Source organism: Misgurnus anguillicaudatus, chromosome 24, assembly GCF_027580225.2.
Source record: "Misgurnus anguillicaudatus chromosome 24, ASM2758022v2, whole genome shotgun sequence".
Taxonomy (NCBI): Eukaryota; Metazoa; Chordata; class Actinopteri; order Cypriniformes; family Cobitidae; genus Misgurnus; species Misgurnus anguillicaudatus.
In genome coordinates this window covers 43,450,821-43,476,307 of record NC_073360.2, presented here as the reverse complement: position 1 = coordinate 43,476,307, position 25,487 = coordinate 43,450,821, and the positions used below count along the sequence as shown (strand labels likewise).

Genomic DNA, 25,487 nt, shown 5'->3' with positions numbered 1-25,487 from the left:
TTTTGGTCATATCGCCCACCCCTATCCCAGCACTTTGAGTCAATCTTACCAGAATATCAACACATTTCAACTGTACCTGTTCCCTGAACAAACAAATACAGAGAACCGCTTGTCACATCTTGTATAAATCTCATTAACATAAAATTAGAAAACAATACATTAACAGATGAACCTCAAATGTTAAAATTCGGCCTTCTTAACATTAGATCCCTTACCAATAAAGTACCTATTGTCAAATAAATAATTACAGACCAAAACTTAGATGCATTCTGTTTAAAAGAAACCTGGCTTAAAGCAGACGACTACATTAGTTTAAATGAATCCACCCCACAAGACTTATTATAAACACGAACTTCGATTAAAGAGGAGAGGGGGTGGTGTAGCTGCGATATACAAAAAACTTTTAAAGTAAAGCAAAAATCTGAATTAAAATTTAAATCATTTGAACTAATGTTTTTATATATGGAAATAACTGATCGTAACAACAAACAGCTTTCTTTTGCCGTAGCTACAATCTATAGACCTCCGGGCCACCATGCAGATTTCCTTAAACTCAATATTACTGACATCGAAATATCACCTCAGAGTGATGCAGTTTCTGACCATTACCTTGTGTCATACACTGTACTTCTAAGATAGGATCACTCGACCCACAACATGCTACCAACTAGCCAGAACAATAATTTCCACCACTAAAGATAGCTTTATTAGCACTCTTCCAGGCCTCTCCCAAATGAAACATGTAGCAGATAACTGTGACGATCTAGATATTGTAATAGAAAACCTGAACAATGTCTGTTCTAACACGTTGGATGCCGTTGCTCCCATTCGAAAAAAGAGAATCAAAGAAAAACTGCCAGCTCCATGGTATAACTATCACACCGCAGCCCTTAAAAGGCAGCTAGAAAAATGTAAAGAAATTATAGAAGCACAAAGTTAGAGGTATGGCGTGCAGCATGGAAAAAGAGTGTTAAACACTACAGACAGGCTATTAAAACCGCCAGATCTACCCATCTCAGCAAGCTTATAAATGAGAATCGTAATAACCCTTGTTTCCGCTTTAGCACAGTTGCGAAACTGACTAGAAACCAAGAACAAACAGAAACCAATAGTAAACTTCAACACAATAGTAATGATTTCATAAACTTCTTTTCTAACAAAATTACAGCTATTAAGGAAAACATCGTAGCTACCCAAGCAGCCACCACTCTACCCAATAGTTCATTTAACACAAGATTACCATACAAACATCTTGATTCATTTGAACCTCCACTGTAAAATGTAATAGCTGAGCTTACTAAAAAGATTAAGTAAACTTAACTTATTTAATTAAGTTTGTTAACCTTACTTAGTTTAACTAAGTAATCCCAACTTTTTTCTATGCAAACTCAAGTCAACTTGATTAAACTTAACAGATTAATTTAGCTCAACTTAAAATTTCAAGTGTTTTCAAAAAAGATGACTGCACAGTAGGTGGCAGTAATGCTCCCAAGGAGTAAGTGGTGGCTTAACTGAGTGGTTAACTGAAGAAGACGACAACAGCACATGGTCAGATGAGAGCATGAGGAGGTAAGTTTGTGCTTATATATCATTTTTATTTTTTATTTGCTACGTTTTTATCGCAACATTACAATCACAGTTTGTAAACAGTAATATTTTGTCGGTAATAATAAAACTGATGCATGCTATTTGATCACAATTAGCAACTCAACAACTGCTAATCATGTATGTTTAAAGATAAACATTTTCGTTCAACAGACATAAGTAACTAATATGCAGAGGTAGATTGAGTAAAAATGTAATTATATAAAAAGTTATAGTTAAAGTTAGGCCTTATAGTAATAACTGCTTGAGTAAAAGTAAAAGTATGCAATGGAAAAACTGCTTAAGTAGTGAGTTTATAATTCGTGTTGGTGTGGTTTATAATAATAAACTACATGAAAATGCTTAGAACTGCTTATAAAAGGTAAAATAGCACATTTAAAGTAGGTGCTTTCAAAATTGTTACTCAAGTCAATGTAATGCAGTAAGCATGTTTCTACCCACCTCTGGAGAAAAAACATTAATAATTTCATACCTTAAAATGCCAAGTTATGTTAAATAAGAGATGTGCTGTATATAACGTTTTAAGTTTATAGAGTGAATGCTAAAAATGTTGTTTTTACAATTGCTTTTTAGTATCTATCTATCAATATACTATGTTAATTGTATATTATTATTATTTAGCAGGAGCTTGTTTCTTTGAAGAGAGCGCATACCCTTCATGGAAAGTCAGGTAATTAACACACATTTTATTTAGGGCATGTCAAAACTTTTTAAATCTTGATATGTTGTTTCTTTTGTTATCCTTCTTTCATATAGTAACGTTACTGTGGAGTACAACCAAGTCGCAAGCAAAAACTTCAAGCAAGAATTGTTCTCATCCCTTGCTAAACACGGTTTTAGAAGATTTTCAATGAAAGAAAAAATTTAAAAGCTCTCTTGAGTATCTAATAGTAAGTATTTTTGTTTGTTTGTTTTAAATAGTTTAAGTCCATTTGCTAACTTTTATGTAATCTGTTCTCACTGTTGATCTCAATGTTTTATGTATTATTCGTCAGAACATCACTGATGTCACTGCTCGGTGGACGGTAGTTCTCTGTGTTCTTGCTATCCTTCTTGCGGAAGACACTACAGACTTCCTGAAAACAAACATGGTTAGTATTCTTCTCGTTTAATCAATATGAGATGTCCTAATTTTTGTGTTAGCATTTAATTAGCATTATTAAAGAAATAATGTGTAAATAGAAGATAATTAAAGGCACCAAGGCACATCCTTTTGTCCCACAATTCTATGCGTGAGCATGCTCAGGATTGGTCGAGCCTGGTTGAGTTCGATAAAATAAAATGGTGGGCAAGAAAGCAACTGAGCACACATTTAGTGTAAATAAAGTAATATTTTCACTTTTGGTTGCATTTCTAGCGAGAAATTTGTATTGTTAGTTTTGAACTCTTTCCCTGCCATTGAGTTATTCCGTCAATTAAGAGAATCAATAACTTCTGATAAATGCTGTGAATAAATGAAAACATAATTTATTTGCCAGGTAAAGGTTTTATGCCAATTACATAACCAATTCAAAAATTATAAAGAAAGCAAAAAATCTAATATTTAAAGATCAATCTGAGATGTATACCTGACAGTAGCGAAATACATCAACATGACACTATGGGTTTTGGTTTATCGCATTATGAGTGAACAAAGCTTAATACAGGTGTTAACAGTGTGTAAACCGTTTTGAGCTGTCCACTTTCGACTACATTCAGATGTATTCAAAACAGTTTAGAACCGCTTAAACACGCTGTAACCCGTATGCTGGAAATAATTTTGACAGGTACAGTTTAATAATACACAAAATTAAATCAAATGTCTTTTAATAACATATGATGTTATAGTTACAAATGATTAAACCAAATAGTGTGTTTGTGACATTTGAACGTCTTGTCTTAAAACTGAAAATAAACAGGTTTTCCTGTATTTGTTAAAAATAAGCTAATAAAATAGTTCAAATAAATATTTAATGTTGCTTACCTTGAGTAAAATAGCCACATAACAAGTGGGATAATGCACAGACAGCAGGTTGTTATCTTGAAATGGGCCCCTTCAGTTTGATACAAGACCCTCTGCTTGACACAGAGTCCTAATCACACTGTTGGGGATTATTTCTGCAAAAACAACCTGCTGCCTATACAATATAACTTACCTATAGAAGAGTTTTCTAACAAGATATTATTAATTAAATATGTTCCAAGGATGTTTTTGCACCACCAGGAAAGAAGCTTCTGCTGAAAGGTCCAAATTATTATTGGTAATTCCAACCAAAGCACTGTTACAAGTGTCACTTCAAAAACTAGTAACATCACCTTGAACAGTTTAAATTTTTAAATGACACATCCACTTTGCATTTGTATTATGAGAATGTATATTAATATTGCGTTTCTATCTTATTAGGACTGTGATGGTGACCCACCTCAACTATCAATAGGAATTCTCAGTCTGGTGCCGGAGGACAGACACATTTCTCCACATGGTTTACAGCAATTATTTGGTAGGGTGTCACAGCCATGGATGGACTTGAGAAAGGATCACATGCCATGTGTTTAGTTTTTGGACTGATCGTTGTTTTAAATATGGAGTACCTCTTCACAGCTTATTTTGAGTTGATTCACAGGGTTTTTCTTTCCCTGGGGCACAAATCACTAAAGTCAAAACTGCCATCACTACAAAACATACTAATGTGAAGTTGTGTGTTTTGTGTGAAACAAGTCCGTGTTACTGTAGATCTGTTGCATTTTGGAGTTTTTATTTTTCGTCAACCTGGATACAAGTTCCAGAAAAACTCAACTTTAATTGCTGCAAAACTTTGATGTTTTAGTTAAGCTGTATTTTGCGTGTTTCTGATGGCAGAAATAAGATTGTTACTGTAGGTCTGTTGATGCAATTTGTGATTTTTTTATCAGTCACATGCCACCCTGGATACAAAACCAAAACTGCAGTCACAAAAAAAAAACCTAGTTTTGAATTTGTTTGTCAAGGTGTGTTCATTGTGTTTGTAATAACAGAAACAAGACTGTCTTAAGTCTATTGTTGCATTTTGGGTATCCAGATTGATGGGTGACTGAACACTGTGTGTGTGTGTGTGTGTGTGTGTGTGTGTGTGTGTGTGTGTGTGTGTGCGTGTGCGTGTGTGTGTGTGCGTGCGACAAAAATGTTTTACTTTGTACACTGTGTTAACATGTTTAAAATAAATGTTTTAACCTCATTTTGTTGCTTTTTGGCTTTACTCATTTTTGTTAGTTCAGCTTACTTACAAATGTAAGGCAATCAGTTTCCTTATATTTACAAGTAAAGTGAACAACAAAAAGAAGTTATCTCAACTAATGGTTTTAAGTAAAGAGTACTTAACTTTACTTGATTAATAAGTTTAGTCTACTTGTACTGTTAAGTTTTGACAACTTAAAATCAATACTCTACCTTACTTGATGAATAAGTTTAGGCTACAAATAATATAAAGTTTTGCCAACTTAAAAGCAATACACTAACTTACTTAAAATTATGAGGCAATCAGTTTCCTCACTTTTTTAAGTAAACTCAACTTATTACATTTTACAGTGTACTACAACAGATGAGCTCTCTAAACTAGTCACATCTTCCAAATCATCGTCCTGCATATAAAACCCCGTTCCCACAAAATTACTTAACTCTTTCACCGCCAGCATTTTTCATGATTTTCACAAAAGTTCAATGCTTTCCAGAAAATGTTCCTTTTTAAATATATAAACATACAATATATGAAATAAAAGAACAGACCCTCTGCTTTCAAACAAAAAATCTGTTTCATCCTACCTTCATGTATTCTGTTTTTATCACCTCTCAAATATGTGTAGGTTTCATCAAAAACACAAAATTTTGAGCAAAAAGCTGAGATAATTCGATTTTTGTGAAGGACTTTTGATAGAGATCAGATGCAGAGCGATCTTGAAAACATACACGGACATACAACTGTTTTCCCTAGGGCAATACTTTCAGTTTTTATAAGTTGCGGAATGGTGGATAATAGCGGTATTGCAGGCGGGTAAAGAGTTAAAGAGGTATTCCCTGTAGTGTCAGCCCCCAATACACAATATCTTTAACTCAACGCTAGAAACAGGATACGTTCCAACAGCTTTCAAACTAGCAGTTATTAAACCGCTGATTAAAAAACCACACCTTGATAAGGGAGAGCTTAATAACTTTAAACCAATCTCTAATCTCCCGTTTCTTTCTAAAATATTAGAAAAAGTAGTGGCAAGCCAGTTACGCACAAAAGTTCCAATCAGGATTCAGGCCCCACCATAGCACAGAGACAGCGCTGCTTAAAGTTACAAATGACCTCCTATTAACATCCGATCGTGGTGAAATCTCAATCCTTAGATCACACAATCTTACTCAATAGACTAGAAAACTATGTTGGTATCAGTGGTCAGGCTTTAGCCTGGTTTAGGTCATATATAACCAATCGCTATCACTTTGTTTATGTAAACGAGGAAGAGTCATATCACTCCCTGGTTAAATACGGTGTACCGCAGGGATCAGTTTTAGGTCCTATCCTGTTCTTGTTATACACACCTCTAGGAGACATTATTAGGAAACATAACATAAGTTTTTACTGCTATGTGGATGATACCCAGCTTTACATCTCCTCACATCCCAGCGAAACACACACGTTTTCTAAGCTAACAGACTGCATTAGCGATGTTAGTGACCGGATGGCACATAACTTTCTTAAGCTCAACTCCAATAAGACAGAAATACTTATTATCGAACCGAATCGCTTCAAACATAATATGACAGATTACAAGTTACCCATAGATGCCTGCACTGTGGTGCCATCTTCCACGGTTAGGAACTTAGGTGTGATGTTCAACAGCAATTTATCCTTCGATAGTCATATCTCCAACGTCTGCCGCACAGCATTCTTCCACCTTAGAAATATCTCAAAAATATGCCATATGCTGTCTGCATCAGATGCTGAGAAGCTTATCCACGCTTTTATGACCTCTAGAATAGACTATTGTAACTCGTTACTCGGAGGATGCCATGCAAATCAGGTAATCAAGCTTCAGTAGTTCAAAACACTTGTGCAAGAGTGCTTACTCAATCTAAGAAGTATGACCACATAAGTCCAATTCTGGCATCTTTACACTGGCTACCAGTTAAATATCGCATACACTTTAAATTATCACTAATCACCTACAAAGCCTTAAATGGCCTAGCACCCTCATATCTTAGAGAATTACTATCAGAATGCAATCCATCATGTGCACTGCGGTCTCTTAATTATCCATAAAATATCAAAAGTCTAAAGGTGGAAGATCCTTTTCCTACTTAGCCCCAAAGCTATGGAATGATTTACCAACCGATGTCCGAGAATCAGACACAGTAGATACCTTAAAATCTAGACTTAAAACGTTTCTCTTTAACAAGGTATTCACATAATTTGTTTTAGTAATGGTACTCACCTCACAATAGCTAGTTTGTACAACCTAATAAATAACTAAACTAAATCCTCATTTTCATCAACACTTCAAAAGTTGGAAAATTTTATTAATATTCTTAAGAAATGTTTAATCTCTCCTTACTCGTTTAGGCTACATATAAGGAAAAAGAATAGAACGCTACTTTGTGCACATACAAACCACAATGCAAGGTCAAAACTCCAAAACTAGACTAATAAAACCCCGAATCGGGCTATTAATAGCCAAGCGCAGAGGAGTGATTGAAAGGTATGTATGGCATAATGTTATCTCTTGCTCATGCTATTGTGTATTTTGTTGTGCGATCTGTCGATTTTCTGTGCTTTTCACTGCTTTAATGTAAACCTGCTTTGAAACAATCAACAATTGTGAAAAGCGCTATATAAATACAATTGAATTGAATTGAATTGAATTAAGGGTGGTCTGTGGAGACTGTGGGCGAGTCTCTCTGCTGTCATTCAAACCCGAGCGGGAGTAATTATGAGTTTATATGGATGCAAACTAATAATATGTCGGAGTGCACTGCTTGTTTAGCAAGTAAACATGCTGCACAGTGTTTTGTACATGAGTATGTAAGAGCTTTCTTTGAATTTTTAGCACAATTGATGAAATAGGATCGCGCAACTTTCACACGCTTTCAAAACGAAACTACGGAGATCAGCCGCTTTGTTTTATCAATGAAAGGCTAAAAATAGCGCTGTTCACCGAATGTTCACGCCAGAAGTCAAAAAAGACGTAAAACATTGTGTTTAATACCTCAGATTAGATAAATGGGCGGAGAGAAGGCGGTCGCGTGTGGCTGTTCGAACGCATTCAACCACATGTGCGTTCCGCAACTCCAAAGCGATCCGATCGAAAGTGGTTTCGACCACCTCTGGATGTGGTTGAAAGTGGTCGAAAGTGGACGAGCAAAAAACGTTTTGAACACCGTTTACACCTGGCATTAACGGTGTCCACTTGTGATCCGATCGACGAAAACACATGTTAATACCAAGTGTAAACAGCCTCCTAGAAACCATAACAAAGTGTTTCAGCCAATAAACGACAAGAAGGATTTGAGGGTGGGGGTTGGGCGCGTTCATGAAAGCATGGAAGGGAGGGGGAGGAGTAAGCTTCGCCCGTTGGTTTGAAAACAGTTCAAACGTCAACAAAAAGTGACGTCACACAGATTCGCTTAGAGTGCCTTTAATGTGATTATTAAATACACCGCCAAGACAGGCAATTATATTCACAATGAAATCAGGAAAAGCAGAGAAACCTATGCACTGTGCTATTAGCATCTATTGTATCTAGCTTGAAATAATGTATTATGTTTGTATTTAATTTCTTGTCTGCTTCTCTTTAATGTGTTACATTATGCATTTGTACAGTATGGCAAGGTTATTTGCAAAACACAGGAAAAGTAATAAAACTTATTTAAAAAAATAAAAGTTTTTTTAAAGACCTACACCAGTAGACCTATGATAACGTTAGGATAACGTTAGGGGAACGTTATTTTTAGTTTAGTTTTATGTTAAACTAACCTAAAAACAACATTATTTTAACGTTACTGTAACGTTAAACTAACCTAAATATAACTGAACTAACTAAGCCAACATGCATGTTCCTCAATAAGTCTATGAAATATAGCCTAAGCACCTTTAAAATGTAAATTTTTGGGTCTTTTGATTAGTTAGTTTGTGACCGAAAACCCAAAACAGGTGCTCACATGACAGTTAAAACTGTAAAAAAAAAAAAACACGACAATAAGGAGACATACCTGATGGAATAAAATCATCATCTTCCTCAGTGCGATCTTCCTCTTCTGTGGGGTCAGTTTTGATTTCTGTAGGTTCAGTTTTCATTTCTGTAGGTTCCGTTTTGATTTCTGTGGGTTCAGTTTTGATTTCTGTGGGTTCAGTTTTGATTTCTGTGGGTTCAGTTTTGATTTCTGTGGGTTCAGTTTTAATCTTCATCATGAGGTTCGTGCAGTCGATGAGTTTAACTGAACACATCTTCAGTTTGGTCTGCAGGATCTGCTGCTGTTCTCCAGCGTTACAGACAGAATCCAGAGACTCTGTGGAGGTTTGATCCTCCTGTAAGCTCTGTTTACTGTCACACACTGTAGTGTCCCGCATCGTCTTAACACTTAAATACACAGAGACAAGACTCTGTTTACACTCAATGAAACACGCAAGAGAGAAAAACACTGAGGATACACAAACACATCACACGCGCTCTCTTTCTTTCTTTCTTTCTTTAGTGAGTTTATCTGCGGACTAAAGAGCTACAGCGCCTCCTGCTGTACTGGAGACAGAATACGCTCACTGCTTTACAATGGATTTAGCAAAACAAGTGAGGTCAGATGTGACTTTGGATGGTGGGTTCGTGATCATGTTTCAGTGCTAGTAGTTAGCATTTTTCAAAATTAGATACCCTGCCTTTAAATGTAAAATTTACACAACTAGCCGTTAATCATAGATGAGTCATACAGCCTATGATAAGAAATTTGCTGCACCTCCATTTTATAGTCAGGAGCTTTATATATGACCTAAATTCATAATCAGGTTTACTTATCCTCATTTATGAAAAAAAAACATGCAGTAAAGCTGTTTTGATTGCCATATGTTTATATAAAAATACAGTAGCAAAACCCTGATCATCCAAATCATCCCTGGTAGGTTGTTATTTTCTATTTTTATCATATAACTTCTGTTGTAAGATTATTAATTCTACAGTTTCCTTTCCTCCCGTTAAATAAACACATTTTTTAAAGGAACTTAAAATAATATTTTAAATTATTCTCTCTTGAATGTGCAAATTAAAAGTGCAGTTGAAGTTTAAAGCCTTTATTTTCATCTGTATAGATACCTATAAAGACATTTTTCCGTTTTTATTACAACATTACATTCAACTGTGATTGTCATTAAAATACTATTAATAAAGTAAAAGAAACGCTTAGGTTACTCACGTAATCCTGGTTCCCTGAAATAATGGGAACGAAGCGTTGCGTCAGTTAGCTGACGCTATGGGGGAAACTCCTGTTTACTCCGTGACTGAAGCCTATTGGTTAACGCTGCGTAGACGTTTGTAGCACGGCAAGTGACGCAATGCTTCGTTCCCGTTATTTCAGGGAACCGGGGTTACGTGAGTAACCTAAGCGTTCCCTTTCAATATGGTTCACTTCGCATTGCGTCAGTTAGCTTACGCTATGGGGGAACGTAATCCCATCACGCCGTGCATACACAACGTACTGAAGTGCCTTACCGGAGAGACACTGCGTGTGGCCCTATACCCGGCATATTCACAGCTTTAAAGCAAATGTGTAAGCACCATATAAAATGTTGACTCGCACACGGTGGGGTTTTAAACGCACCGGGGGCACATAACATAGCACAAGACGGCAAGATACCAAGCACGGCGCGGGTGTGCGAGATAAGTAAATTCAGAGTCACGTTGGTGAGCTCGCTGAGCGCACCGTGGTGTACACATAAAACACATGAGCGTGCATGATTGAGCCGAGAGAACCTGCGCTCGTAGGGCAGGGACGATTAAGCTGTACAATCTGACAACGTAGACGGGGAAGACCAGCCGGCCGTGTAGCAGATATCAAATATAGATACCCCTGTAGACCAAGTCCATGAAGAAGCCAACTCGCACAGAGTGGGCTCTATATAGGACATAGCTCATAGAGGGCCATGAGCCAGAGCGATGGTTTCAACGATCCATCTAAATAACCACTGTAAGCAACAGACATACGTAGTGAGTGATCTGCGAAGCTCACTAACGGCCGATCTGACTATATTATGCGGCAGAACGGTTCGTAGTGTGGGATTATACAGATACCACAACAGTGTGAACCCAGGTGCGCCCTCGAGCGCATCGGGATGCATATAGGTAGTATTATAGTGCACAGATCGGTGAGCTTTCCAAGCGCGTCGTAAATGTGTATTGTCTATAAATTGCAAGGGCACAGGTGAACACTTGAATACATTGTAAATGCATATAGGTGAATCAGAGTGTTATAATGCACAGGCTGGCAAGATTCTCAGGCGCGCCGTCATGTGTTCTGATAATAAGTTGTGCGCACACGGATGAACCCTTCAGTGCACCGTGAATGCGTATAGATATGATTGATGAACGTAACGGTGGGCACCCAACGCACCGTGAACGTACACAGATGAACAACACTGTATGTATGTGTCACAGCCGTGTATACAGATGAGCTTTTCCGAGCGCATCTTTAGTGTATCCCGAAATGTTATAGCGTGCATATGTGAGCTTCTCTAAGCCCACGGTGGACGCATATAATTAAAACCCATATCGTGCATACAGATGAGCTAACGCGTGCACCTTTAATGCAACAAACCTCAGTAGTGCACGAAGCAGGGATGTCGAAGCTGTAAACTGACAACGTGGCCGGCCGCGTTGGGCACCCAACGCACCGTGAACGTACACAGATGAACAACACTGTATGTATGTGTCACAGCCGTGTATACAGATGAGCTTTTCCGAGCGCATCTTTAGTGTATCCCGAAATGTTATAGCGTGCATATGTGAGCTTCTCTAAGCCCACGGTGGACGCATATAATTAAAACCCATATCGTGCATACAGATGAGCTAACGCGTGCACCTTTAATGCAACAAACCTCAGTAGTGCGCGAAGCAGGGATGTCGAAGCTGTAAACTGACAACGTGGCCGGCCATGTCACAAATGTCAAATGAGAAACTTCTAAGACCATGCCCGAGAATCTAATCCATACATAACGTCAACGATCCATAAATAACCTGTATTGACAGGTGCGCTAGTGAGTGATCTGTGACGCAGATGAACAGCTGATCGTCTGATGTACGTCAGACGTATCTGTCATACAGGACCTTGGACAGTTCCAGAGCGCTGCGCCTCGGGCACCATCTGCATCTGAGAAATGACAGGCTTATGAATAAAGTGAATGGTCGGTCGTACAAGCGTGGTTCGCTGTTGTCACCGCCACATATATATATACGTAGGGGGAGAAAGCCGCCATGCACGAGCCTCTGTAGTGAGGAGAAAGCTGTTCCACCTACAATTCGCAGGGGGTAGACTTTCGCTGTCACTAGACAGAATAGATCAGACTTTGCATAAGGACGCCTCGCGAAAGGGGTCCTAGCAGCTCGTGTCAACGTGTCATAAGGCACGTAGGTCGTGTCTCACAGAAGCAATCCCCGCATGCCCATCGTAACGGGTTAATATGTCTAAAAAATTAGCTTATAAAGCGATGCAATGAATTTATAAAAGGAGATGACTCGCCAGCTTGTACAGGGGTCGAGATTTCAGTCTGGTTCAGTAAATAATGAAACCACCGTAGTTTGCCCGACCGCATTATCACAATAACATGGTCGAGAGTGCTGCAGTGCTAAAATCATCTCCTTAATGGACCGTATGTACAGTACAAGGTGATTGATATGAGACAAACGGGCGTTCCACGCGCCGAAGGCTGGTTGCCGTCGTAAAGCGTGTTCAACCCACAGCAGATGCTGGCGATCTCGTAATGGTAGCACTTCATGCAGCTGTGTGTAACTTAAGCATAAGCTTCCCGGCCGTCAGCTCGGGGCGGGACCTTTGCTTAGTCAAACTGAAGTGGACTTATGAACAGAATGCCACGATATTCAGCTTTCTGAGGCTCGTTAGAGGGGTCTCTTAGCCTGTCTTAAAAGAGATGGCGTGTGCGTCTGACTGTGCGCGCGCTTTGAGCTTTGAAACTTATTGTGGCGGGTAGCAAGCTCACTTGAGGTTGATATTACCCTTAATATCTCTGAGTATTGGAGCGGAGCGGAGGTGTGAGCGTCTTTGGATCTGCTGATATAAATCAGCTATATGGCCGAAAAAACGTCATAAACCGCTTGGCTGTAAGCCTTTGAGTAGCCGTCTGATGCAAAAGTCTGAGGCTGTATATTACACTGTATGTTTTGGATAAACAGCACACATAAAACATTTCAGGGCAGTCCAGCCAAGGCGCGACTTAACCCCTCCTCCCCAGACAGTTTGTTCTCTGTCGACGCAGCTGTGCTGCAAAGGTTCAGCTGTGCGGCTCACGGAGCAGAGCAGTATGTCTAGGTGGTGTAATGTCAGACTGAACCCATCGCAGAGAGGAAGTCTGCCGTGAGGCCCGCGGTTTTGCAGTTTATTTAAGCGCTCCAATAGAGGCGTGTCCGCCTTATCGAGCCGACGAATGAGATTGCGCCGCTCCAGGGGGGAGGGGCATGAAGCTCTGTATAGACGATTAGTGAGCCGGTTAGCTCTTATAATGGGTGTTATTGGTGCTCCAATAGCGGCGAATCCGCCCTATCGAGCAGACGAATGAGATCGGGCCGCTCCAGGAGGGGAGGGGCATAAAGCTCTGTAATTGTTGAACACTAGACAGCTGCATTTAGAGGCAGCGAGCCGTAAGACCGTGTGCTAACTAAGCCGTTAAGAGACCTCACCACTGCGGGGAAAGGAGCGAGGGACTCCGCGAGCGTGGAGCACGAGTGGCTGTGGTATGACAAGGAACAGGGGCAGACCCGCCCGTGTTTGCTTGTCGTATGCATCTTTCTAGTTTTACGGTTCCCCCGCTTGTTCATCTCAACAAGAGAGGAACGGCAGAGGGGAGCAGCAACACAGACAGAACAGCCATGCGTCGTATGAACGGTATCACCCGATGCACTCGGGGGATTAATATATGTGCCAGAGATCTCGCCAATGAATGTGAGAGGAGCGAAGGGCCTCTGTAAGCATGAACGGTTGCGATGTGACAACACAGGGGGGGTTAGTCCGTGTGTGCTTGTCTATGCATCCATCTAGTCTCATGGCTCACCGTGTGTTCATCCCGGTGAGGAAGGAACAGCAGGGGGAGCACGAAACATGGATAAGACAACCGAAGCATATATGTGCGGTCCCGGCGTGGGAGGTGCCAGACCGGTGACGCGCTCGGGGGAAATTCGTAGCAGGGAGACTCACTCAAGCCGCTGTGCTGGACACTATTACAACAGCGCCTGCTCTTTTAGCTTACAGTTTATATTAAAAATATTGATCTTACTGGGCAGCCACAGGGGAAACCTCGTCAGGCATGTGTCCGCTGCACAGGGCTCGTACCACGGCAAGCGAAGGCTATCTTCGGTTCTCGGCCGGAAAGCGGCAGAGGAAGACGCTAGACCTGGATTCTGCTGTCTTCGGTTCTCAACCGGAAAATGGCAGGGGAAGACGCTAGGCCTGGACTCCGCTGCAGGGCTTTTGTCGACGGCGAGGTAAGGCTTCTTTTTCGGAGCAGCGAGAGGTTCGCGCTGAAGGAGAAATTAATGAGCTCCTGACCCTTGAACTGCGCTTATATAAGGATGTCAAACGGGTTCAAACGTCATTGGTCTATACTTTGTACAGATGTTAACCAATAGGCTTCAGTCACGGAGTCAACAGGAGTTTCCCCCATAGTGTCAGCTAACTGACGCAATGCGAAGTGAACCGTATTGAAAGGGAACCTGTTATACAATATATGGTGTCTGTGCAGTGAAACTGTGACATGCTTGTAAAATATGCACAATATCCTCAAAATATAGTGGTGTTCCTCTCAGCAGTCTTTACTCCTCTCTACAAGCTCTTGCAGTTCATTTCTATTGTGCTAACATATCACACTGTGTATCTGGTCAAGATAATCTCTATGCAATAACTTTAACTTTCCTAGAAAGAATAAAAAGACAAAATACTGAATAATTTTGTAAACTTTAATTTACCAGCACAGATAATAGGCCTATAGCAGGAGTCAGGAGACGTAATCATTGTAAAAATGAACAAAGAATTTACTGAATAATCTGAACAGTGACCTTCTTAAATGAACAATTTATGACAATGTGGTCCCATGACATTAAAACTTTGAAAACAGTATGTAAAATCACACAGCACACAATATAAAATAAACAAGTTTGACACATAAAAATAGTTTATAAAAGAGATAAAAATGATAAATGTGTAAATAAAATATGAAAACCAACATGAATTAACACTATTGTATATAGTTATGAACGGTATGGATGCTCCCAGACACATACACTCTTTAGCAGCTTGGCACCTTACCTCCAAAATACAGAACTGTTAGATTAATCTGAAAAACCTGAACAGCACAGTTTTATTTCATATGTATGTTTGTTCTGTTGAATTTATGCGATATTGCTCATCATTTGATTATTTGTTCTTATTTTACTATTAAAGGGTAACTAAACCCCCAGGGCCAGTTGCACCAGCTGGGCGTTAAACCCAGTCATAAGACTACTCTGGACGTAAAAAGCACTTTATGTCAGACGTAGAATTAACACCTGTTGCACCATCTAGCCGTAGCGCACGTCTGAGACTTAAAGGTGCAGTGTGCAGCTTTTAGAAGAAGCCTCTAGACAGAAATGCAATATAATATACACAACTATATTATCAGTGGTGTAAAAAGACCTTACATAGTGATCAGTTATGTGTTTATTACCTTACAATGAGCCGATTTTATCTAAATACACAGCGGGTCCCCTCACATGGAAGTCGCCATTTCGTGCTGCCATGTTTCTACAGTAGCACTAAACGAACAAACTGCTCTACAAAGCACATTTTTATTTTGTCTTAGACAACAACATGTTTGTCATTTGGCAACTACCATAGCTTCTCTGTGCGTTCTGGTGAACGGTAGACTGAGCCACTGGTTTCAATTCACAATCTCACTACTAGATACTGCTAAAATATACACACTGCACCTTTAAACTTATGTCTAGTCAAGGGTAGGTGTAAGTATAAAGTATTGACTTTGTTTCTATGGCAAAATAGAAATAATGAAATGTGACAAGACATTGGCGCGTGCACAGGATACGCAATGTGCTTTCATGCATGGTAGAGAGACTCCTAATAAATTATATAATAAAATACATACTTACAAAGACACTGTAGAGAACTTATTAAAAGCTTTGATTTAATTTTGTTTGAAACTAGAGCTGTTATAATGTGTTTGATGAGTCTACATGCACGCATCTTGAGGGAGAGCGCACTGGTAAACATGGGGAAAGCTCTCATATGTCATCTATTAGTGTACCATTTTTGGTATAGTAAATGCGAACGGCATTTAAATATCACTGTTAAACGCATACGTTGGGGTGTGCATCATCTACACTGAGCGTAGCTGCGTTTGGTCGTAGATTCAGATGGTGCAACAGGCGTAAATATTTTTCACAATGTCGGACGTAGCTAAGCCCGACGTAGGACTCACACACAATATTTTTACGTGCAACCGGCCCCAAGTCAGAGCCTGACTCCACCCACTGGCAATATTTGAAAAATGCAAGAAAATTGGGCAGACCCCAATGGAGATAGAGGGGACCAACCGAGGGCAGGGCTGATTTGGGGGCTGCTGCTGTCAGCCTCTAAAATGGAGAATTTTGCCAAGGGTGTGGTGAGATTGTAACAAGGGCGAGGCGAGCTTGAACCTGCTTATGTCACACCATACAGCTTAAGTAACTTAGTACCACAACATCCAATAGGAAAATTCAACTTCAGTAGCCACCGATCGACCTGAGGAGGGCAGCAGTCAGGCATTTTTACACCATATATTGTAGTATTTAAAAACTTTATCCCCAAATGTGAAAAAAGTTACTCAAATCAATGAACAGCACTAATAAAGCATCATTCTTACAGATCATTAACTAAAAAAGTTGGTTTAGGGTTTAGTTACTCTTTAATAATATTTAAAACTGTTTTTGGTGTCATAACCTTATTAAGGTCACTGGTGCTTTACAAAGTTTGGCTGTTGATTAACTCTTCCCACAGACACTACTGTGTCAAGCCGGAAGTATACTAGGGACTTAATTTTCGTCATCAGGAGGGTCCGCGGTTGGCTACGCGGACTGTCCGCGTGCAGCCCAAAATTTGAGACTGCGCGGACAGTGCGCATACAGTCCACATACAACAGCTCATGCGCGTGGAAACATCTAGACAGGACACTCCACCACAAACAATTATACAAAGGAAATAGACAGCACCCGCACACACACCATCATTTTTCTTCTTTAACTTTCACTTCTTCCAAGAACAGAAAGCTGTGGAGCATGTTTGTCAACATAATGTTTGATTCCTGCTCTTTGTTGTTTGTTCTAAACTGTGTTTGCAATGGTGGACTGGTTACTTTTCTTCACCTATCCTACTATTAATGTACTGTAAATGTCGCCAAATCAGTGCTGCCCTGAAGGCCTGGTAGAGCAATAATTTGAATAAGAAATCATTTGCACTGCGTACAGTGCCGAACGCGGCCATTCGCGTGTAGCCGCGGGGAGTATACTTGGAAAGCTGCACGGACGCAAAAGTTATATCCCAGCCTTTATGGTTTCTCTCCAGTATGAACTCTTTGATGATCTCTGAATTGAAATGGATTAAAGAAGCTTATTCCACAGTGAGAGCAAACTTAACGGCCGGATATACTTTATACCGTGGAAGAAGTTGCTGTTGGAGGGTATTTTGGTACCATTCTTTATTGATGGCTGTGTTTTTGGGCAGAATTGTAAGTGAGCCTACTCCCTTGAATGAGAAACAACCGCACACATGAATGGTTTTAGGATGCTTTACTGTTGGCATGACACAGGACTGATGGTAGCGCTCACCTTTTCTTCTTCTGACAAGCCTTTTTCCAGATGCCCCAAACAGACTGAAAGGGGCTTCATCTGAGAATATGACTTTGCAGCAGTCCTCATGAGTCCATTTACTATACTTTTGGCAGAAGGTCAATCTGTCCCTGATGGTTTCTTTTTGGAGAGAAGTGGCTTCTTTGCTGCCCTTCTTGACACCAGGCCATCTTCCAAAAGTCTTCACCTCACTGTGCGTGCAGATGCGCTCACACCTTCCTGCTGCCATTCCTGAGCAGGCTCTGCACTGGTGGCACTCCGATCCCGCAGCTGAATCTCTTTAGGAGACGATCCTGGCACTTGCTGGACTTTCTTGGACGCCCTGAAGCCTTCTTTACAAGAATTGAACCCCTTTCCTTGAAGTTCTTGATGATTCTATAGATTGTTGATTTGGGTGCAATCTTAGTAGCCACAAGATCCTTGCCTGTGAAGCCATTTTTATGCAAACCAATGATGGCTGCACACGTTCCTTTTCAGGTCACCATGGTTAACAATGGAAGAACAATGATTTCAAGCATCACCCTTCTTTTAAACATGTCAAGTGTGCCATTCTAACCCAATCAGCCTGACATAATGATCTCCAGCCTTGTGCTCGTCAACATTCTCACCTGAGTTAACAAGACGATTACTGAAATGATCTCAGCAGGCTATTTAATGACAGCAATGAAATGCATTGGAAAGGTTTTTTTGAGATTCAGGTCTAGTCCACACGGACATGGGTATATTTATAACTGGAGTTTTCCCTAAAAAAAATCCCGTCCACACATGCTCGGTTTAAATTAAATATCCATCCACATGATAAAGCAAAAGCACGCTATCAAGCGCTGTCAAGAGCATGCCACAACAGCAGGCGGGGATATAACCCAAATCGTGTTCCGCAATATAGTGAGATAACTGAGCATCTATCTGTATACATGTTAGAAGCCCTGTTGGCACAGTTATTATTAGCAAGATACGTCCGCCATGGCACAGAATCAACAACAAAGCAGTCGTGGCGCACAATCTTGACGTCAAACACAGTGGATAGCGGCGCACACTCTGACGTCGCAAGGCAAAACCCCCGGTTTTACTCTCTACACGACACCACTGTAACCGAGGTTTCTTAAAAAGCTCACCCTGGCCGGGGTTTTCAAATATGCTCGGTTTCAGTGCCCTGATACTGCGGTTTCGTGTGGACGAACGACCGAACCGCGTTAAAAAACTCACGGTTATAAAAATACCCATGTCCGTGTGGACTAGGCCTAAGTTAATTTTCATGGCAAAGAAGGACTGTGCAATTCATCTGATCACTCTTCATTCAACATTCTGGAGTATATGCAAATTGCTATTATAAAAACTTCAGCAACTTTTCCAATTTCCAATATTTATGTAATTCTTAAAACTTTTGGCCACGACTGAACACAATACAAATGATTTCTCACTCAAACCACCACTCCACCAGGCCACCAGAGACGCACTGATTTGCGAGTCAGGTCGGGTCAGCTCACTTCACTTCACTAATACGAGTTAGTATTATTTCAGATGGGAGGGATTATAGGCGTGTGGTTATATGTGCGCTGCCTACTGCTGTGACATCATACAAGTGAGAGCATTGTTGTACATTCACATACATTTATCTATTTCTCAGTCTGCCATAAAACTAAAATTGATCACCAAAATAGATGCGTTTAACACTACCTCTCTGTCTCACATGACAGTTTCTGTACAAACACCTGTGGCGTCAGTTAACGAGCTCCGCTAAGCCTCATAAGTTGCATTTAAGCATATGTGCACGTTGCGAATGTGCCGCCAAAAAACTGCAAGTCTGAAAAAAAACTGTTATTGTGTTCTTGATTCTCAACCTGTAGATGTTTTTCATCGCTAAAGGGAGTTTGGGAACTTATAGCAGAGAACAGATGACAACATGTTTGCTCGAGACACTGCAAGCTAGCACTAAGGTAAAGCTAATCTTTTACATTATAGCAATTACACTGATAGTGACGATTCTCTCAGACCAATAAGTGATCTACAGTGTTTTCACATCACGTTTGGTCTCAGCTCAGAACCCCAACAGAGGTGGTCCTAAAAAAAGTATCGGGTACTACGTACTTCACTCAGTGAAAAAGCTCCCAAAAGTAAGCTGTAGACCTGCCAACCTTGGAATTTTTTTTTGAGTAGCAACTTATCCCGGGGGTGCGGCGCGAGGTCAGGAACATTTGCTGATCAGTAGTGATTGAGTTCACATGCTCACTTATCACTTATTACTACAACTTATTGCTAAGCACATAGTTCCCACTATCCACCATTTCTAGTCTTTCAACATACAAGTAGGCTATGAAGAACTTTTTTAATGAAAAGGCAATCCCCCAAAATATGCCTATTTAACAAAAACGACTATGGCATATGTCTTAAATACATGGGACATTATAAATAACAATCCACAAATAGCGTGCTATATCCTTGCTTTATATTCCAGCAGGCATGTTGACATGAACCTCTAATGGGGCACAGCATGCCTACCACTACTTTTTCTTTACATTCTACAGTACTGATGATATTGAGTCTTTTACAAAAATTTACAATAACATTACTTAGCTGCTACTACAATAAAAACATATGTGGATGATCCTTTTGTGTATATTATCTGCATAGTGTTTAAACCTGCTGAAAAAAACAGCATAAACCAGCATAATTCTCATGCTGGTTTAGCTGGTGGTCACCAGCATACAGCACCAAAACACAACATATGCTGGTCTTGCTGGAATACTGTTTTTTTCAGCAGTGATGCCAACTGTTTATGTAGTGTCCTAAAGTAGATCTAGTGAACTAAACAGTAATTTCATATCTGACAATACAGAACAGTAAACAAACATTGTTTTTCTCAGCAATAATGCAAACCTCTATACTTGGTTTTGACTGGCTGAGCATGTAGTTCGTTTGACCTCCCTCATCATATGCTTCCTGCTTCTATTTCCCTGCTCTGCACAAAAATCGGATGTACGTTGACAGGAGCCAGTAACAATCGAGTAAGAATAAGATTGATATTATTTTTTTGTTTTGGTCAGTTTGTCTTGTGGGACGGCAACACGTTTACAACCGTGAATTACGGTTCATATAGCTCAGTTTTGCCGCGATTAACAATGAATATACTGGCAAATAAACTAAAAACTTAAACTTGAGGCACAACATAGGACACTGGGTACAACAGATTTACACTAGGGCACGTGCAACAGTAAAAGGGGTCTAGACGCCCCTGGTTGGCAGGCTTATTACAATGGATGCAATTCACAATTCCCATACCCTGCCCATTTACCTTTAAAAACGGTGTTTAGAACCATCCTCCCTTGTAAAACAAGTCACAGTATGAAGATGGACCGAGATGAAGAACAATTTCGTTATTTTCGTTATTCGTTGCGAGTCGCGACGGCTCCCCGCTCTCCGCTTTGAAGAGTTTAAAACTAGCGCTATGATTGGTCGACGTCGTCTTTCCCCAACAGGTTGCTGCCCAATGCGGTAGACTCAAAGACAAGTTGCCTAGTGCGCAAATGCACATACAGTTTAAATCAAAGGCTTTTCGTGTATTTTGAAGTGACAAATCGTAGCAGCGTAGTTTGGTGTCTAAATGCGTATCTGTTACGCAAAATGCGTAAAGGTTGGCAGGTCTGAAGCTGACACCAAACCGTGAGATACTATGCAACGGAAAAAATGCAGGATAGGTGAAGAACAGCAGATGATCCACCATGGCAAACAAAGTTTAGAAGAAACAAGAAGAAAACAAAGACCAGGAGTCAAACACCAGGGCGACGAAAATGCTCCACAGCTTTCCGTTCCTGAAACAAGTGAAAAGAAAAAGAAAAAACAATAGTGTGTGTGTGCAAATGCTTTCCACTGCCCTTGTGTAAGGGTGCACTCACATTATCCAAACCAAACCAAACCATGCCCCAGCGCGATTGTCAACCCTGCATACTCCCCCAGGTGCACGCACTCACACTGTACTTTTATCGATCCGAGTCCGCCCACCTCTGCAACCCAGCCGCGACGCCATTAACCAATCCGCAGAACAGAACAATCACACTAGTCAAACAAACCAGGCTTTGGGGGTCAAACGTGCCCGAGCACGGTTTAGTTTGGACAGTGTGAGTGCGCCCTAATTGTCTGCAGTGGGGCGTTCTGTCCCAACATGTTCTCACACATGCGCTGTTGAACGCGTACGGTCATTTTCTCCTGATGACAAAAATGACGTCATACAGACCCCCCCTAGTATACCTTCAGCTTTACAGTTTCTCACTAATATGAACTCTCTGATGGGCTTGTAAGTGACTTGACTGAGCAAACGTCTTGTCACACTGAGAGCATTTGAAAGGTTTTTCACCTGTATGAATTCTCTTGTGCTTTAGTAATGAAGACCCTTGACTAAAACTCTTCCCACAGACACTACAGTGATAAGGTTTCTCTCCAGTATGAACTCTCTGATGGTATCTTAAGTTACTTGAACAAGTAAACATCTTGTCGCACTGAGAGCATTTGAAAGGTTTTTCACCTGTATGAATTCTCTTGTGCTTTAGTAATGAAGACCCTTGACTAAAACTCCTCCCACAAACACTACAGTAACAACTTTTCATTCCAGAATGTACTCCCTGGTGGGATTTTAAGTAATCTGACTGAGCAAAGGTCATGCCACACTGAGAGCATTTATAAGGTTTTTCATGAATTCTCTTGTGATTTAGTAATGTAGCCTTTACACTAAAACTCTTACCACAGACACTACAGTGATAAGGTTTCTCTCCAGTATGAACTCTTTCATGTTTTTTTAAGTTACTTGAACAAGTAAACATCTTGTCACACTGAGAGCATTTGAAAGGTTTTTCACCTGTATGAACTCTCGTGTGCTTTAGTAATGAAGACCCTTGACTAAAACTCTTACCACAGACACTACAGTGATAAGGTTTCTCTCCAGTATGAACTCTCTCATGGGATTTTAAGGAATTTGACTGAGCAAACGTCATGTCACACTGAGGGCATTTGTAAGGTCTTTCACCTGTATGTATTGTCTTGTGCTTTAGTAATGTAGTTTTTTGACTAAAACTCTTCCCACAAACATTACAGTGATGAGGTTTCTCTCCAGTATGAACTCTCTGATGAACTATGAATTGAGATGAACTAGAGAATCTCTTTCCACAGTGAGAGCAGATGTAAGGTTTCTCTCCAGTGTGAACTCTCTGATGGACTTTGAAGTGACCTGAATAAGCAAATGTCATGTCACACTGAGAGCATTTAAAAGGTTTTTCACCTGTATGAAGTCTCTTGTGACATAGTAATGTAGTTTGATGACTAAAACTCTTCCCACAAACATTACAGTGATGAGGTTTCTCTCCAGTATGAACTCTTTGATGAACTCTTAATTTAGATGAACTAGAGAAGCTCTTTCCACAGTGAGAGCAGACGTAAGGTTTCTCTCCAGTATTAAGTCTCTGATGGACTTTGAAGTGACCTGAATAAGCAAATGTCATGTCACACTGAGAGCATTTGTAAGGTTTTTCACCTGTATGAATTCTCTTATGACATAGTAATGTAGTTTTTTTGACTAAAACTCTTCCCACAAACATTACAGTGATAAGGTTTTTCTCCAGTATGAACTCTCTCATGGACTATCAGCTGATATTTATGACCGTAACATTTATCACAGTGTGAACACTGATGGAGTTTCTCTTTAATGTGAGTATTCTGGTGTTTTTTTAAAGAGCCGGAATCCCTAAAGGTTTTGTCACATTCACGGCACTGATAGAGTCTCTCATTGGTGTGTGAACGCACGTGTCTCTTCAGACCACGTTTACGGCTAAATCTCTTCTCACAGTGAGGACACTCGTAAGGTTTTTCTCCAGTGTGAACTCTCTGATGAACTTTAAGATGTTGTTTGGTTCTGAAGTAATTTCCACATTCAGTGCAGTTGAAAGGCTTTTCATCACGATGTATCCTCATGTGAACATTTAGATTATGGGAAGAGACAAAAATCTTCCCACACTGCTCACAGTGAAACTGCTTCTTCTTCTTCTCTCTGTGGTCTTCTGAATGAAGTTTCTTCTCTTGTAAGGTAGTAAAGCTGATCTCAGATCTGGTGAAGAGTTTCTGTTCTGTGTGTTTTCTCTCATGTCTCTCTAAATGTCTCTGTGAGCTGAATGTCTTTCCACAGGTGATGCAGGAAAGAGTTTGTGCTGTCAGTTGCTCTTTTGATGTTGAGGATGTTATTTCTATATCCAAACATGAATCACTCTTCACATCTGAAAGAAACATGAAACAATTAAATTGTCTTTTCACTCTTATTTACACAATGAAGGATGAAGAATTGAGATTCTGTATCTTTTTCTAGATTCACACATAAGACAGAAGACAGGTGTCAGTCCTATTATTACAGCTGGGTCATTGCACATCAAATAAACCAACATTTGTAAACATATCCAGCTGCTTTGTTTTATTATATTACTCTTCCGCAAAACAAAGTAGTTCCTCAGATTCAAGCGTGGCTGCAACAGAGCGCATTTCTCAAGCAACACAGATGCAACAAAGACACAATGAAAATATGATTAAAGACTGTGGTGTTTAGTTTCATAAATCAGTACGCAGCAACAGTGGCGCAGTGATACTTATGTAATGCGGTCTGAACCGTGGGCCTACCGGGGTATTTTATCACGGCTTAGAATGCATTTTAACCAATCAGAATGAAGAAGCCGAACGGACGTGACATGGGCACGTGGCAGCATCGACAATCCCCGACAATCCCAGCATCGTGCATCAGAGCTCTGTCGAGTTCATCATCCAAAATCCTATTTTCTGACCATCTTGTTCCTATTTATATAATATAACATATTAGTTTATCTCAAGAATACTTTACCGTGACGACTATTGAGCAGTACTACCACGTGAAACGATTTATCACTAATAAACACCCAGTGTTAGCCCGCTAGCGTCAGTTACCATTTGCCGATCTAATGGCGGACTCATCCGATGTATGCTATTCAGACCTGTCCTCACCTGAGCGGGAAGCTGTGGAGCAGTTGATACCCGGTTATCGCAGATCCTACGCGACGTACAGTGCCCAGTTTACCCAGGCTCCAGACGTCCACAAGCGACCGAGGCGTGCAAAAAGCAAACACCCTATGCGGTGCAGCTTCACGGACCGCGCTCGAGGGAACGGAGACGCCATCGCCCAGAATTAAAGCAATCGGGAAGCCGTGGAGGAGCTGCTGCCCGGCCTTCGCAGAATCAGCGTGCCTCACATCACCCTTGCTACAGACGTCCGCAGGCGATCGGGGGGTGCTGCGAGCGAGCTTCCCTCGCGATGTAGCTTCACAGACCGCGTCCAGGTGACCAAAGACGCCATCACCCAACATGAAAGCGGTAAGACTCCGCTTGTCATTGTAACCTGCATTACTTGCCACATGTACAGTTTAGCTTCTTCCAACAGCACAGAGGGGTTTACTTGTGCTAAGTGTATTGAAGTAGTAAGGATGACGGAGAAGATTGCAGAACTAGAAGCGCGCATCCAAACGCTGTGGTGCAAACCTCCATGGTTAAGAACTTAGGCGTAATGTTCGACAGCAATTTATCATTCGATAGTCATATCTCTGCCACACAGCATTCTTCCATCTTAGAAATATCTCAAAAATACGCCATATGCTGTCTGCATCAGATGCTGAGAAGCTTATCCACGCTTTTATGACCTCTAGAATAGACTATTGTAACTCGTTACTCGGAGAATGCCATGCAAATCAGGTAATCAAGCTTCAGTAGATCAAAACGCTTGTGCAAGAGTGCTTACTCAA

At 40.5% G+C, this 25,487-nt stretch overlaps 1 protein-coding gene, 1 long non-coding RNA gene and 1 pseudogene across 2 annotated transcripts in view; 1 reads left to right on the top strand and 2 right to left on the bottom strand.

Moving 5' to 3' along the window:
* The window catches only part of LOC129438979 (uncharacterized), a 177,884-nt pseudogene that overhangs the window by 3,965 nt on the left and 148,432 nt on the right, over positions 1-25,487 (bottom strand).
* Positions 1-25,487, bottom strand: part of LOC129437061 (uncharacterized) — a 234,893-nt gene that overhangs the window by 90,295 nt on the left and 119,111 nt on the right. The window lies entirely within an intron of this gene.
* Positions 1,465-4,687, top strand: LOC129432608 (uncharacterized). Its single transcript, XR_012367924.1, has 5 exons — positions 1,465-1,569; positions 2,227-2,275; positions 2,362-2,495; positions 2,601-2,696; positions 3,989-4,687. It is a non-coding gene; the product is annotated as an uncharacterized lncRNA (long non-coding RNA).